Here is a 9,441-nt window from a genome sequence, read left to right as displayed (position 1 = left end):
AAAGTATATAACTTTTAGCGGCCATTTTTTTGGCAATTTATATGGCCACCAAAAGTAATTCTAAGATTGCAATGTTATTCACTTTTAGTAGGCATTACTATTGCCGCCAAAACCTATTTTACCGGAAATTTATAGGGCCATTAAAAATTATTCTAAAATTGTAATGTTATTCACTTTTAGTTGTCATTACTATTGCCGCTAAAATCTTAAGACTTTTTTTAGTTATATTATACTCATTTTCTTAGAAGCAACGAACTATCTTTTTTTCTAGAATCTCAATTATTTTTGCCAACAATTATTATCATTATGCATAATATAAATATACTAAAACTAATTACTACAAAAAGAGATATTTCATTAAACTCAAATATTGATATATAAATTTCTCTTGAAAAGTGATAAATCATGTTACAAATCTAAACAACAAAAAATGCTACAAGCCTATAACTATGCTAAAAGTAATATTATGAACATTATGGTCACCAAACATATTGACAGAGTAACAATGTTAACTTGAAAATGAAATATTATGCTACAAAGTGGTAAACTTGGCATCTTTAGACTCAAGGAAAGGCCAAAGCTTCACTAGGTTTAGAATCAACAGCCATGTCCATGCGAGCAACAAAGAAGTGTTGATGAACTGGAGCATATAGACCTGGAGCAATCATGGTTCCATATTTTCAAAGCTCTCCATGCATCAATGCTCCTAAGCTGAGAATTCCAGTAAGCGCTTCAATTTTTCCATCCTGGGCAACAAAAACCATTACTTTCAACAATGTTTAAAGAGTGATCATTTGATATTAGTGAATTTGTGCAACAAGAAAAAGGCAAATCAAACTGTGATATTCTACTTGCCTGATAAAAATGCCAAAAAATGCATACTCATAGTTAGCCACCGTGCATATAAATGATACTGAAAGCCTTCTAGACCTTCAAACTTTTGCTAAGCCAATTCTCTAGTCTTGATGCTTCCAAAGAATTCCATGATCCTCTTCATGCAAACATACACAAAGATAAGAATGAAAGAAGCGCCAACATAAACTTATAAACTTTTGAATCTGCAATAAACACCAATAAATTACACTAAAAAGATAGGGATGAAAGAAGTGCCAACATACACAAAGATGTTTTCAAGAGAATAAATGAGACATTTGAAATTTTTTAATATAAATAAAGATCATTCATCCAATGCATTTATCCGTTAAATTCCTAGAACACAGAAGTACACTTGTTATTACCTGGTAATAGAATTTTAGTTCCTCTTGACTGCTAATAATTTCTATGTCAGAATTTCTGGCAGATCCATTTCCAAAATCAAGAAACAATGATTGTCCTAGAAAGTCTTCCAATAGTGGACTTTGCATGTGCTCCATAGCTGAAGATGAAACATGTGGAAGAGCTGAGAGCCGCAAAAGAGTTCACCTATGCTATGATCTTATGCTAAATCACATTTTATGCTTGAATTGTTTCAATCTATAATGAACAGTTCACCTATTAGCAAAATCTTGGAAGAAATTGATTTTGGGTTAAAACAATTAGCCAAAAGTGTAAGATTATCTTATGAATGCATGGCTGGCTCTATACAAACAAATACTAAACCATACCTAGGTTTCCATCCAAGTACTTTAGTGATTCTAACAAATGATAAAAGAAACGGAAGACTGCCCCTTATGCTTGAAGTGAGTTCGACGGAAGAGAGTGAGAGTATATTTTGTGGCTTTACCCAGGACATGAACTTTTTACCTAGGAAAAATGAATATAGCTTTTTTTTTTCTCTTTTTCAATCAATTTAATTTAAGAACACCTTTTACTGGCAATAATAATGGCCATTATTAATTTTGAAAAAATTAAAAATAAAAGTAAAAAGATAATAATTTATTGGCAATAATAATAATTACCATTATAACATATATATTAATAATAGCAAATGTATAATGGCCACAAAAACATACGTTAAATAAGAAAAATAGTTGCCATTGTATTATGCCCGCTAAAAGTTTGGCACTAAAAATGATTTTTGTCATAGTGGGTTGAAAACTATCCATCCTCATTGTTATTAGTTGCGCTATTAGACCTAGACTTCACCCCACTAGAAGCTCTTTTAGATGGGGTCTTGTGTTTGAGGGAGGAAACATACTCTTCCAAAACATCCTACATATAACCATAGAACTGACAGTCAATTATTTTTTCAATTAGGATTGTAATTAAACAATTAAAGAAAACTACTTAAAATACGATAAGTAAGAAGGTTGGAAGCAAAAGCCAAATTTTCATACCACAGAAAAGTGAGGATCAACATCAATATTAAGATGAATAACATTTTTAGACATATCAACCGAGTTGCTGCAGTTAATTTTCTACATAATCCGAAACCATATTTTTGTTTAAATATACTTGTGAACCATGCTTATTTAAAAAATATAACTTCTTTAATAAATTAACATAAACATTGAACCATACACTAACACTAATAGACTGATTAGATTGCATCTCTTTTGGAAGATTCTTCTAAATTATCTTGTCATCATCACACACTTTCATGACAGTGTAGGCTTGATTTTTATGATTAATGTTTGCATATTTTACATTAATCTAAAAAAAGCACCCTTTTGTCTATCATATTATCTCGTCATCATCACACAACTGAGTGGTTTCTCTGTCCCATAGAAGCAAACTCATACTTCCAGTGCCGTCATATACCATGACCTCCATCTTGAATCTACCATTTCACAGTATAAAAATATCTTAGCAATTAGAACAACTCTAAACCTAGTACTTGTATGGAACCATGATAAGTAAAGAAAATTAAACAAAATAATACCTCAAAGCTATACAACTATGAGTGTGGCCACATTTGTTACACTCGTATCTATCACCGATACTTGGTTCTACATTTTTCGGGCACCTCCTACATGCCTTGTAGAACCAATCCTTGTTCGTGGCATTTCTAACCACAATGGTTGCAGATATCCAGCAAGGACCTTCCTAAACCAAGCTAAGTGCTTCTTTGATTGTCTTTATGAAAACAGAACCTTGATTAAGTTCATCAGCTCTTGACCATGCATGCTGTGAAGACACTTGACTAATCCTCACATAACTTGATGGCGACACACTAAGCAGCCTAAGGTGAACAAATGAAAAATAATGAGTAAAAATATGTAACTGAATGCAAAATATTTACATTAGAGTTATTAATACATTAAGATTCTGCTAATCTTTTATGAAACTCCACGATCTCTTTTAAGTTGTTGTCAAAGTGCATCTGAGACACATCAAAGTTGTTTTGAATAGATGTCTTTTCATTCCACCTTGTTGCTCTGAAGTATTGAAACAAAATTATATGGGGTTTTACCCTTCCATCTTCAAGTTGTGGAAGAATCTAGTCCACCATGTTCCCGAATAGAATGCAGTTTATTCTGTTGCTCTTGCAAGAAGTTAATCGACAGATTTAAACAGTGCAAATCTTTATTTTATAAAATAATTATAAACATCAAAGGATTTTGACAAAGTGCAAATCTTTATTTTGTAAAATAATTCTAAACATCAAAGGAGTTTGACAACATACTCTAGGTCTTCTAGGACAACCACAAAATGCTTAATCTTTTTTCCTTTGTTGGTGACCAAATGTCTAGGATCCTCCTTGCCAACTACCTCGGCAATGACATCTGAGAATACAAATGTTCTTTATCAATCTGACTAATAACTTAGTATGGTAACATGTTTAGTTTAAAAGACATGTACTTACCAAAATCCTCAGAGTCATCCAACTTATCAGCATTGAGTAAATCTGGTATAGATTTGAAATGGAAGGATGCCAATGGAAAGTATGGATTCTCCACATGGATGACTCGTGTTCTGTAGGAGAAGCAAAGTATCCATTTACTCGGAGTTATGATTGTGCCCATATCATTAGCAACAACAATGAAGTGGGTCATTTGGTAATTCTGAAACTACACAATAGAACCCTTCCACTTGTTGACTAAAAAGATCTGGGAATTTAGCGCGCATACTACCATCCTGTTAGAAATATTTGGTGTTAGTTACTGGTCAAGCATAAATATTTTAGTAAGTCGCAAGAAAATATTTAAACACATAGTGTACAAACCTTACTATCCTGAAGAATCATTTGAATTCTCCCAACCTCCTTCTCATTATACTTGCTTGGGGATCCCCAGATCATGATAACATAAACTTTGAAATTCCAGGCAAGTTTTGTTGGATTCAAGTCAAGTAGGTAATCAACGTGCTCGGCCATTTGGATGTTAGTATTTGTATGAGATAGTATGGAATGGCATTTTTTGGTGCCTCAGAGGGATATTTAGCCTATTTCTTTAAAGATAAAATTATACAGAGTAATGGCAGAACACTAGGTCAAGATAGAGCAAAATGTCGGTATTTGTAGCCACAGCAAAAGTCTATGTATTGCTCTCCTATTATGCACTGTTCTCCTATTTAAAAAGTTTGAATTTAGCAAAAAGTTAGTCTATGTGTGTACAGTTTAGAGTTTAGGTCTGTTCAAACTGATTCTAATTTTTATGTAATTATTATGTGACATCAAGTATAACTTTGTGCATGTATAACTGTATTATACTTTAAAAAAATACTATTTCATATATTTGAGAATAGGTTTGAATTGAGCATAAAATTGGTCCCTGTGTGTCCACTTTAGATTTCCCTCTGTTCCAACTGATTTTAATTTTTGCTTTATTATTATTATGTGACATCAAGTATAATCTTGTGTATGTATAAGTGTACAATTTCGTATATTCAGTATAGGTTGGGCCAATTATCTGCATAAGTGATGTTTGTATTTAGCACTATTTGTATTTAGCAATCTACTATATGGTGATGCAACAACACAATGAGAAAGTTACTTTTACACTATCATAGTGCCACTTGTCGCATAATGAAATCCAACATTTGTCAGCCAACCAACTATGTACAGGTTTCTTATTATATATAGAGAGATTCTATGGTGTAGAAGGAAGACACATGTATGTTTTTGTTATCAATAGTAGTGTGTGACAAGTGTCTAGAGAGAGAAGTTGAGGATAATGTCTGACAATATTAAGGTGAGTTTCATTGTGCTTTGTCCCCTGAAGCATGTGAAAGTCTTACTAATTAAGTATGGCAAGTGTGATTATGCTGATGGGCCTCAGTTTGGATGATTTTTTTTTGTTTTTGTAAAATACTATCCATTTTGGGTCATGTCATATTCACAAAGTGATTTGTTGTTGGACGTTTATTTTTTGGGTATATAGTCGGTCCATAGGCCCAATCTTTTTTGGACATGTAACATGTTCTAAAATAGTATCTCTGACAAAAAAAAAAAAGAAAGGTTGCAGTATTAAAAATACTTTAAATTCATCAAAGTTAATCCGTTAGCCCCTTTTAAGCCATTATTGAAATCCACTATTGCAATGTACATTAATTATGGAGGTTGCTTAATTATTGTTCATCATTGTCGTTGGTGCGTGTGGCTCTTGTTGTAGTCCCATTGAAGAAGAAGGCGTTGTGTTCCGTTCCATTCGGATTCATATTGAGGAGTACTCTATCTTGTTGTGCTGCGGTTTCATTTGGCATTGATGTTGGATATGAATTTGTGGAGCGTTTTTGCCATTTTGAGTAGTACATAATAGTGTAATGAATCTTTTAGTGTGTGAGTGAGTGTGGTTTAGGGTTTATATTTAATTGGTGTGATGTTGATTATTATTTTGTGTGTGATTTAGGGTTTATCGGAAATTATAATGTGACAATGAATTTGTTTATGTTATACAATGTGGGTGTGTCAAAGGTAATGGGCTTCATGTGTGAAGGCTAGTGATTGAGTATACTAAAACAAGTCAAAAGGTGAATTAAATTCTTTTAATGTGGTGGATAAGGTTGATAGGTGAGGAATATAATAGAAATTTGGAGGATAAAAAATTCTTACTGCTAAACATTGATCTTAATAGCTTATGACGTTGATTATTAATGTAATATGTGGATGCATATTATTTTTTACTTTGATAGTTGAAATTAATATGTTAAATGTAATTGATTGCATTTAATATATTCTTAACTTGAGTTCTTGAGTTGGTATTAATTGCATATTAATTTGTAAAATTAAATATGGCTGTCTAGGATGGTGTAATGTTTGTAAATGAGATTGTTAAAAATAATTTTTTGCAAGTATCCTATAGTTAGATAAATCTATATTTTAATAAAAAAAACTTGATTGTATCTATTTGTGAAGCTTGAAAACTTTGAAATTAAATGACGGTATTTAGGTTAATTACTTTTATAAATTATACAATATGAAATATATGGTAAGCAAATTATAAGAAATCATTGTAGTAATAATTTGTTCACGTATGAATGAAGGTTTGATAAATTATATGAAGTATAAATTATTAATTAACAATTTTTTTACCATTGATTGTTGTGGTAATGTTACTTGTTATAAAATTGTTAATGACAGTGTAATTTTTCATATGGAATGTAATGATGAGAAAGAGAATACCAAAACTTTCTCATTGGCAATAGGGTAAGGTTGAGGGACGAAAAACACTACAATAAATTAGACCGGAGGAGATCCTATAGGCCGGAGACACGGACAAATTGTCAGGCCCTATTGTCTATATACTTGAATAAGGGGTAGTTTAATTTGGAAGGTTCGAAAAGTTATACTCGAACATAACCATGAGTTGACACCTAAGGGGATGGTCCATATGATTCCGAAATTTCGGGGGGATCTCTAGCTCTAGAAAGGCTCACATGGATGGAATGCATGTCTGTGGATTGCCAACATCAAAGATATTGGGGTACATGACTGGTATTATTGGTGAGTATTCTTTGTTGGGCTTCACAAAAAGGACGCGTACATTTACATCGATCGTACAAAGCATGCAAAGGTTGTTGATGGTGACACAAATGCTGCGATATTTTTTTTGCAAGGTAAGCTAGCAGCTGATCCAATGTTAATGGCATGGTACAATTTAACGGAGGATGGTATGCTAGCAAATTTGTTTTGGGCTAATGGAGCCAACAGGGTTAATTTTAACACTTTGGGGATGTTGCATTTGATTCAACTTATAAGAAAACAAGTACAACATGCTACTTATCATTTTCTCAGGCGCCAACAATCACAAGCAAACAACAATTTTTGGGTTTAGGTTGGTGTTGGACGAGACAATTGCCTCATACAAATGGATGTTAGAGAATCTATTAGAGGTGATGTGTCATAAAATGCCCTTCATTGTGGTTACTAATGGGGATGAGTCGATGATTGCAGTAGTTTGGCAATGTTTTCTAAAGCCACCCATTGGCTATATGCATGACACTTGCAGAAGAATGTGATGACCAATGCAAATGAGCAGATGTTTCGTGACTTGTTCTCAAAGTGGCTCTATGCGAAGATAGAGATTGTGGACTTTGAGCATGAATGGGGGAAAGCTGCAAATGTGTTTGGGTTTAGAGATACGTGCTGGGCAATGTAGATGTATGAGAAGAGGAAGATGTAGGCGAGTGCATACCTGCATGAAAAGTTTTATGCAGGTTTTCGCACAACCTCCTGATGCGAGGGAATTAACTCTCATGTGAAAAAGTCTCTTTACTCAAGGCACACCATACTTGAACTTGTTCAAAATCTAGAGTTACTTGTTCGTGAATATAGAAACAACGAGTTGGTAGCACAATTCAATTCTATGTACAGTGTGCCCGTGATGACAACATGCCTTGACTCCATAGAAAAGTGTGCTTCATCTATCTACACAAGTTAAGAAGCAGATCGATGTGGTTGAGACTGTTAATTTTGTTAGTAAAGAAATGGTATCTACAACCATGGTATACACAACCGAGGTATATGGCAATCTTAATACCAATGTCATCACCTTGTTTGATTCAAGCAGAAGCAAGATAGTTTACTGGTGTGGTTTCTAGGAGAAAGAAGGGTTTCCATGCCAGCATATGTTCTTTGTCATGAAACATGAACATTTAATGACCATTCCAAATGGACTTATACTTAAAAGATGGAGGAAGAATGCAAAGGTCATCAACGAGTACAACAAAAAAATGAAAATTTGGGTGATATAGGGTTTTTGTTGAGACATGGCGCCCTACACACAATTGCCCAATGGATGCTTTTTGTGGGGGTAAAAAATGAATCTCTGTTTAAGAAGGCCATGAGAGTTATAAGGTTCCTGTGCTGTGAGCTTGAAGTAAGGTGTAGGCCTGGTGTGCTTCCAACAACATTAAAGCCAGATGCAGATGTTAAGGATCCCGTAGTGGTCTGTACTAAGGGAACCCCTAGTTCGAGACGACAGAAGGATAAGAAGAGGAAGTGCACTAACTGTAGGAAGACTGGTCATACAAAGAGGCGGTGTACCGAGGCAAAGAGGGCACCTATGGTCAACACGGAGTATGGTGGTTATAAGGTTAGTTGGAGATCTTTTATTATACATAAAAGCCAATTAGTGTTAGAATCTATTTTTAACTTAATGAATGTGGTTGAATTTTCCTATCTTAAGGGTGACTCATTCCCAAATATCTGATTCGATGATCATGGCAAAGCAGAATTAAATAAAACTAGGATTAGATCCGAGGATGAAGAGGAGACACAAGCCAACTGGGAGCCAATAATTGGAACGACCCAAAGTCAGACTATGAAAGGTGCTAAAGAGGTGGCACCAGAACCAACAGATTGGGAAGTAAAGGTATCGAATATTTAAATCAGACTAGTGTGTGTTGTGTGTAATGTTTAGGGTCCCTATTTGTTGAAAACTTTGATAGCGTTAACTAACTTCCATGAGTATTAATGTTTGCTTGTTGGTGATTTTATGAATTAATTTGAGCTGCTGCCCTAGTTAGGTTCCGCTACCATGAACCAAACACAATAGTTGAAGGGTGTTAATATATGCTAGTTAAATTAATGTTGAATTTATTTTTTCTAGTTCACGTAATTATTGCATGACCTTTCCTAACTTCGTTAAAAAAAATGTTGTACATCCAATCAAATGTTGCCATCATTTGTGTGCATTGTAGGTGCTGAAAGTCATACGCGATTGGATGGAATAAAGAACGAATATATAAAAGAAAGAGTTGGAGTATCACCTATTGTGAAAAAGATGGTAGAATCACGTTTTAAGTGGTTTGGACATGTGAGAAGAAGAACGACAGAGCACCCAATCAGGAGGATAGATGAGATGGAAGATAGACAATGGGTAAAAGGCAGAGGAAGACCTAGGAAGACCATTCATGAGGTGGTCAAATGAGATCTACATGTAAACGGTATTTCTATAAACACAATACATGATAGAGCTCAATGACGTCGTTTGATCCATGTAGTCGACCTAGGTATGGCAAAAATCCCCGGCGGGGCAGGTACCTGCGGGGATTTACCCATCAGGGAGCAGGTATGGGGGGTAATTTCTATCCGCAGGGACGGGGGACGAGGCCCTGTAT

The sequence above is a fragment of the Arachis hypogaea genome, chromosome 14 (genome assembly GCF_003086295.3).
Source record: "Arachis hypogaea cultivar Tifrunner chromosome 14, arahy.Tifrunner.gnm2.J5K5, whole genome shotgun sequence".
Taxonomy (NCBI): Eukaryota; Viridiplantae; Streptophyta; class Magnoliopsida; order Fabales; family Fabaceae; genus Arachis; species Arachis hypogaea.
This window is presented reverse-complemented; position numbering follows the sequence as displayed.